At 38.4% G+C, this 7,923-nt stretch overlaps 1 long non-coding RNA gene across 1 annotated transcript; it reads right to left on the reverse strand.

The window, feature by feature from the left end:
* Window positions 1-4,006: 4,006 nt before the first annotated feature.
* LOC143118546 (uncharacterized) lies at window positions 4,007-6,695 on the reverse strand. Its single transcript, XR_012986191.1, has 4 exons — window positions 6,463-6,695; window positions 5,390-5,433; window positions 5,116-5,273; window positions 4,007-4,070 (listed from the first exon to the last, which is right to left on the reverse strand). It is a non-coding gene; the product is annotated as an uncharacterized LOC143118546 (long non-coding RNA).
* Window positions 6,696-7,923: the final 1,228 nt, after the last annotated feature.

The raw sequence follows: 7,923 nt of genomic DNA on the forward strand, positions 1-7,923 counted from the left end.
TAACATTAACTAATTGTTAACATGCAGCTTGTAAGTGTTAATAAGCAGCCTTTTAAGTTACTTACAAGCATATTTAGCCTATGCACAGCAGTAGACCTGCATCAAGGTATGAAACAGAACATGAAACATGACATATTACATAAAACTGTAAATCATAGAACTGATTTTAATATTTACAGATATCTAGGCTTAAACAATTTAAGCACAGAACCAGCCTTGCAACTTTGGTCTGGCGGGCTGCCAGCCTCAACGTCAAAGTCTTGTGGTCTTGCAAAATAACAAATTGTTTTACGGCACTACACACATACACATCAGGCACCGGCTAGAACAAGGTAGAAATTAAGTTCTCGCAGACATTCGCCAGTGAAAAGAAGCAGAAAGCGAGTAAATCATTGTCAGAGGAACAGGAAAAGAGGAAACGGCATATTGACCAAGCGAGGATTGTTGTAAAATACTCTGAAGCTGTAGGGTGAGCTCTGCAGAAAAAACTGTGAGCAAAATTGCCAACACTTTAAGGTCCCTTTGAGGGGAGGATAGAGGATTTCTGTTTGATTTACAAACTATAGGATTTACAGGATTTTAATTGAAAGTCATGAAATTGACATTGAAAGAAAACAAATTAGATAGTTGCCTACATAAATTGGAGAATAATGAAAGCATACATTTAAACAGCAATGATAATGGTGTGAAATCAATTGTGATTTTGATTGTCTTCACAAAACGAGTGAATGAATAAATAGCATAACCTCAAAACAACTTTAATCTGTGTAGCCAGGGGTGCTGCTAGATCATTTAGGCCCTATGACAGACAATATTTCATGCGTATTTGGAATTCTGGTCCCTATCAGACCAGATCAAATGACTGATGCTCAAGGTTCCTCGTATCCACTCTGAGCTAGGAAAGTCGGACTTTTGTTATACTGCCCCTACTACCTGGAATAATTTTCAGTGTAATATAAAAATAAACTCTCTATTTTCCTATAATCAATTCAGATCTGTAATCACAAACCTTCCTATGTCAAACTGTACCTATTTTTTAAATATTATTTTATGATTATTATTATGAGTATGATGATGATTATTATTATTATTAATTAAGTGTGCTTGCAAAGCAGCACACTTATTGTTCTTCTTAAGTTTTATTATTATTAAGTGTGCTTGCAAAGCAGTACACTTATTGTTCTTCTTAAGTTTTCTTATTCCTGTAAGCCCGATTTTTGGCCAGCTCTTGCTCCAAGACCTTTTGAGATATCGCCACCGGTCCAACTGTGGAACGTCCGGCCGGAACCGGTGTAGTGTGGAAATTGAAAATGATGTCACTGACCCTTGTCATTCTTCCGCCATATTGGATTGAATAGAAAGCGAAACTGAAGTTTCACAGGTCACAAATTTGGTCCGATCCTTTGGACCAAGCCTCACAAAAGTTACAGAAAGGATTTTTGATTTTCAGAAGCGTTTGCCCGTCACAGCCAAACGAAATCAGCGACGAAGCTCCAAAACAGGAAGTCGTCCATATCTCAGGAACACTGTCACATATCGATACCAAATTTTGTATATGAACTTGGGACTCCAATGTGAGGGTGCATAAGCTAAAAAAAAAAAGAAATATTCCAAAAGTTTCCAGCATTTGGCAAACCACCCACCCATATTTGGTAACTGCCACCTTGCACCTTTGCAGTTGCACTCATGTCACAATGCCTTCCAAGTATGCACAATGTCTCTGGGCAGCCTTGCCCAATCATGAAATCCTTTCTCAGCCATGGGATAGTATGGACTTACGAACTGAAATGTCAAGGAGAACATTAGCTATTTATTGCTGACTTAGTACAGTTATTTTCACATTGACGGTATTCAAATTACATTTTTCATTATTGTTAAATATCATGATGGGAGAGTATTATTAAAAATGTTACAAGTATGCAAATTCATATGTTTACGGGCATTTAGGTTTTACTGTGTTGTTTTGTTGTAAAGACATGCAAGGCATTCTGGGCCATGTAATGAACAGTGGTCGGCAGCACTCCATATGTATTAATATGAATAGGTGTAAACCTAGGGACAATAAACAGCTATCTCTGTTACAAAAACGAGCTGGTAATCGCTCATTGAAGAGGGAACTATGATAAAAAGATTGTTTTCCTACACTGTAAAAAAAGATTTGTTGACTCAACTTAAAAATATGTGTAACCTGGTTGCCTTGAAATTTTAAGTTGTTTGAAAATCAGATATTAAGTTGACACAAAGAGACAATTCAGTTCCCTCAACTTAATGTTGAAAGTTCACTTAACTAATGACCTGTTCAGTCAACTAAGGTTTGTTTGTAAACACAACATTCAATTTAGTGGATCCAACTTCTAATTCTACTTCTACAGAACAAATGGATGTGTGGACTCAACTCCAATCTCCATATCAGTTCAACAACATTATATAGTGGGGCTAATGTGCATTTTCAAGTTGTCTTGACTAAGCTTTGTATTTGTGTTGACTTCATTATGTTTGTTGTACTAACATATCAAGTAAGTTGCCTCGGTTGCCTTGAAAATCTAAGTTCTTCCAACTTTTTTTTTAAAGTTTACACAAGACAAGAGTGCGAGATAAGATTAACAAAAACATTTATTTCACACATTCAAGTGTTTCACACAATAAAAAACATTGCTAAAACACAGCATCAACATTTTTTAGTATTATCTACTCTGATCAATATACATCTGCCTTTCAGGATTCTGCCAATATAAATCAGAAGCCTTACAGTTAGCGCGGCTGTGTGTGTGTGTTGTGTGTGTATGTGTGAGAGAGTGAGTGTGAGTGTGTGTGAGAGAGAGAGAGAAGGGGGTGTATGTCTGTGTGAGAGAGCATCTGTGTGAGTGAGTGTGTGAGACAGAGAGAGAGAGAGAGAGAGAGAGAGAGATAGAGAGAGAGAGAGAGAGAGACACAGTCACAGTGTGTGTGAGATAGTGAATGCCCGAGTGTGCAAGACGGTGGCAAAATAGCAGAAGATGTGATTGAGATACTAAACAAAACAAGTCTCAGGACTTCTAGTCCACCTTAGCATTGACAGCTAATATTTGTAAAACAGTGTGCTTACCAGAACATGCAATGTTTGACAAAGCAACATGATCTAAATGAGAGGCTATTTGAGTGAGTAAATAAAAGCTTTAGCAAACTTAAAAGACCGGAGTAGCAACTCCAAAGTATAGCCAATAAAACAGCTTTTTTGAGAGATATAACATAACTGTGTACTTTCCAGAACATACAAATCAACAAGACAAGATTTTTAGTTTCCCAGGCTCATGGACATGAGCTTGTTCCGGAGTCCATTAACTCTTGAAGAGCAAGTGTCTCCACCAATGTTCATTATCACCTTTTGTATTACCTCAAACATGTACTTGAGCCCTTTTGGGTAATGGATGTTGAAGATATGGAGCAGACCCATCAGCAAGGCGAATGCGTTGGGCACATCCCTCAGGTCCCGAAGAACGATATACTCCTCCAGAATCAGTGCAATATCAATCATCTCCTTGGGGACAGGGCGTTGAGGATCCTCCTCTGTAACCACCAAGATTCCGACATTCATTCCTTTCACTGCCTCACTCTCTTCGGTTGGCTACACAACAAAGTAATAAGAATAGATAGCTAATCAGCATTTATTCCTCAACACATGAAAATTCCAGATGCATTGCAAACTTGGGTATAAAAATATCTGCTGCAAACTAATGTAAACTTATGTAAACGGAAGAAATTCAAATTCAAATACATTACACTTTCAAATTAATTGAGCAAGGAATCCAGTCACTGCAATTTTTAATAATTCACTTGTTCTCCATTTAAGCAGATGTCTTTCCACATGTCCGGATTCTTATAACAAGACATATTTTCTAGATATCCTATAACTACAGGGTCATGACTTCATTTGGATGAAAAAGATTGAGATTAGCAAGTGATATGGATTTCAGAGAGACATTGATTCCTCACATACCTTACACATCTTGAAGAAATGGGAGGGATCGATCCTCTTTCAGGAAATGGGACAGGCCAAGGAGAACAACTGCTCTCTTCTGTTGATTTGAGTTCTGGACAATAGAAGAGGAATGCAGACAAGAAAGGACATCAGTGCTGCAAAAGTACCTTTAAAAGTTTGGGATCTCCCTATAGCAAATATTGCTATGAACAGCACATGAAGACATTGTCAGAGTAAGAAATAATGATTTTAATGTTAATTACGACTTTGTAATTCAAATGTTGCCTTCATCAAAATAACCACTTTTTGCAGCAATCACAGCCTAGAATACCGTAGGCATAGCCTAGAAATCTAGATGCACCCTAGCGGCAGCAAATGTAATTTGCAGCCAGGGTAGTCTAGCAACTCTCTGTTGACTTCCGAGCTGGAAAAAACAAACTTTGGTCAGGCCAATCACATTGTGTATAGAGTCGGTGGACGGGCTTAACATAATGACAGCAGAGTTGCTACGGTTCTGCGTGAATTCCCTGCTACTTGAAAACAACTAAGATGGATGCTGCTGCTGGCGAAAAGCACGACTCGTTAAGCTTATTTTAAGTTGGCAAAAGTTTGACCAACTAGCTCTGCTGGTGGGAAAACACATGGGACTCATGTGTTGTAGTGCCATTGCGTGCAGAGGGAATTTGAAAGACAATGCCGCCCCTCGGATTGAACACTGCAATGGTTAGTTCCCAGACCCTACATCTTCATGTGGGTCTGATTCGTCAGGCTACCTTAGGCATTCTAGCCATCACTTTTTCTGGGTAATCTGATGGTCCCCAAAACCCTCAAGCTGCCTCTATTTGTGCTAAGGCTGTAACTGCTGCAAAATGTGGCTATTTTTTTATGAAGGCAACATTTTAAGTACTTCAGATTAAAATCATTATTTCTTACTCTGATAATGTCATCATGTCCTGTTTATGTTATCATTTTGTTAAGGAGATACACATACCAATCTTTTCAGTGATATACTTTGTTTGTGGCTATGGCTTTCCTATATGCATTGTAGTTTAATGGGCACATTCTCCATTCATTCTGATAATTCATAATCTGAATGCTTAAAAGTGAACAGACTTGGCCTAAAAGGACAGTCAACAAGCAAGGAAACGATTACTTACATCATCATCTAGAGACTCAACAAAAGGCTGAAGTTCCTTGACACTCTGCAGTCTCTGTCTGTACAGACGCAGGAACCTAGGGACTCTAACTCATCTAGGCGGTCAAAAAACGGTTGCTTCAGGTTCGTGGAGACAATCCGCCTGAATTCTGCTTCAATCTGCATAAAAACCAAGGACAAACGTGGAGACAATTTTAACATAAAATAGAATCTAATCAAAGGAAGACTGTTATACAAGTCACTTTAATAATACATCAAGTAAAAATAACACTGACCTGTCGCTCTGTGAACAACTGGATTAATCTTCGGTCAGTTGTTTCTTAAGAAAGAAAGAGACAAAAATACTGCATTAGCATGGCTTAAAATACAAACAAATAGCATAGGTGTGTTGTCAGATAAGCCTGTTATTTCAGGGTATGTCATACAATTTAAGGATTATGCCCTATGTTGGAAGGCTATTTAATGTCAAACATAATGCATTGGTTAGCCCTTTCCCTAGTAGTGTACTGAGGCCTATCATTCGAAAGAAAACAAAGCAAGTCAGTCGGATAATAACCCTTACTTAATTGCAAGCGCACATGCGCACACACACATCACTACACAAGGTAGCCTGTTGTCCCTATCAGTTCATACTTTCGAATGAATATTTCAGTTCAGATCGAAAACTATAAATGGTTCACTACTTCAATATTATGATTGATTATATTCACGTTCACATTTCACTTCATTTAGTTATCCCTCTAGGGCTCTGGTCGGAGCCACGTGGGTCACGCGACCTAACGTACGTTACTTCACAGAACATGTTTGGACAGATCTGCCAAACGTTGCTACACTTCCTTAACCTATGTCAGCGAGCATGGAGATGTCCTAAAAGATAGTTCAATGCCGACGAAACTGTACTCTTTGCTCATACTTTCACCGTACACATTTCACTATATAGCCATTATCATTATATGCTTAGTTTTAAAACGAAGTCTGTCTCATGACCTAGTCGGTATCATGGAGCTTGCTAGGCTAGTCGAACCAGCTAACGTTAGCTACTCAACAAAAGGGCTAACTATCTTAACTAACTTTCAGAGGATTAGTTCGTTACTTGCATAACTTAGTTGAAGGCAAGTTCAGAATTTCTCCACATAATCATTACATAGCTACTAACGTTAGTTAATGTAAAACGTGCAATGTTCGTTCTTTTCCCACGATTCACAACGTACATATCACATACGTCGTTGAAACTAAGGGCTTGCAAATTATACTGTAGGTTTGAATGGACAGTTCACTGTATTTCGCTTGGTAAAGACAAAACTATACTAAAATATCAGACAGTAGGAAACGTTAAAAGTTTACTTACGCCAATAGTCAGCTTGCTTCAGATGCGCCACGCTCGGTCCTTCGTTGTAGGAGACTAACTAACTTGGTCTGCGCATGTGCAATGACGTAGCCTGGTGAACCAGAGGGTGAACTTCAACTTGAATTTGAGACGACAAGAATAACTCAGTTGTGTCAACTGTGCATTATAATTTCAGAGCGAAAACACATATATATGTGTTATCTCAACAAAAGTATTGAAAACTTTTAAGTTGAAAGTTCACTTGACCCAAAAACAGAAGTTGAGACAACAAAAAGGGGAAATATTTTTTTACAGTGTAAAAGCATGGAGTTGACGAAAGAATAAGCAGGAAATGTCACGTTAATGGTAAATACATCTGAACGCTAGGTGGCAACGTTGTATTACATTTCACTAAGGCCTACGGTGTGAGCTTCACAAGTAAGGAAGGTGCAAATATTATGTAATTTATCATGGGAAATTATTGGAAATGTTATTTCTTGTTTATTCTAATTGCAAACCACACACATCCATTCACACGTACACTTTTAATCAAAGATTCTAGAGCGCTACGCGCAAGATGGATTACTGGCTGGAAAATACGTTGGATATGTTGAAGTACGTTCTATGACTCTATGGGCGCCATTTTAATAAGCTCAGGTGTCGTCACAGACGCTGGCTACCGTGGGAATCCTATGGCGCTGATCCTAAAATGTAATCAATATTTGTTATTTAAAGCTGTATGTTGAAATTACGAGAAACCCAATAGACCACACCATGTCTAGACCAGTTAAATATATTGTATAAAGACAATGTTGAATTATTTCCGAGGGTAAATTAGGCTAGGGCACTGACATCTGTCCATCATCCACCAAAACTAAACTTAGGCTACTTGTTCAATAGGCCTATGTTTGGGATATAGCGTCGTTAATGTAATGTCGTTACTTTATTGGGAAACGAAGTAGGCCTAGTCTAAAGGTAAATTTAAATTTCATTAATTAGTTACTGAATAACTGTAACGTCCATTCCTGCATTAGGCCTACTTACAATATCTGTAGCCTATTAACTTATTGTCTCCATGATTGCTTATTTAAAATATGGATTAGCCTTGATAGCCTAGGCTACTATTTCATAGAGATGTGCGCTGTGTAGGCTACAGCACACATTCTCTCTCCGCGCCTCTCTCCCTCAAACGGGTTCAACCTGCATCTCCCCTAAGCAAATCAAAACGGTGGCTTGTGCAATAACTGTTCATGCAGACTTCAACTGGCGCGGTAGCCTACACAACTTTGCAAAGTCAACTTGATTGTATCTATTTTGAACAAAGTTAGTATTATAGCCTATTTATCACAACGTTGTCTGGTTGTCAATCGCAAACGCAAATTTATTTAAACGGCTAAGGAATTAACTGTAGCTTAATTTGTGGAGGTCAAAGATAAAGCATCTGTTTGACATATAGGCCTACGCGCAACCACGGACGGGCCT

The sequence above is a fragment of the Alosa pseudoharengus genome, unplaced genomic scaffold, assembly GCF_046254945.1.
Source record: "Alosa pseudoharengus isolate Yale_2024_CS ecotype anadromous, Long Island Sound unplaced genomic scaffold, YU_APseudo_1.1 YU_APseudo_1.1_scf_12, whole genome shotgun sequence".
In the NCBI taxonomy this organism is placed as follows: domain Eukaryota; kingdom Metazoa; phylum Chordata; class Actinopteri; order Clupeiformes; family Clupeidae; genus Alosa; species Alosa pseudoharengus.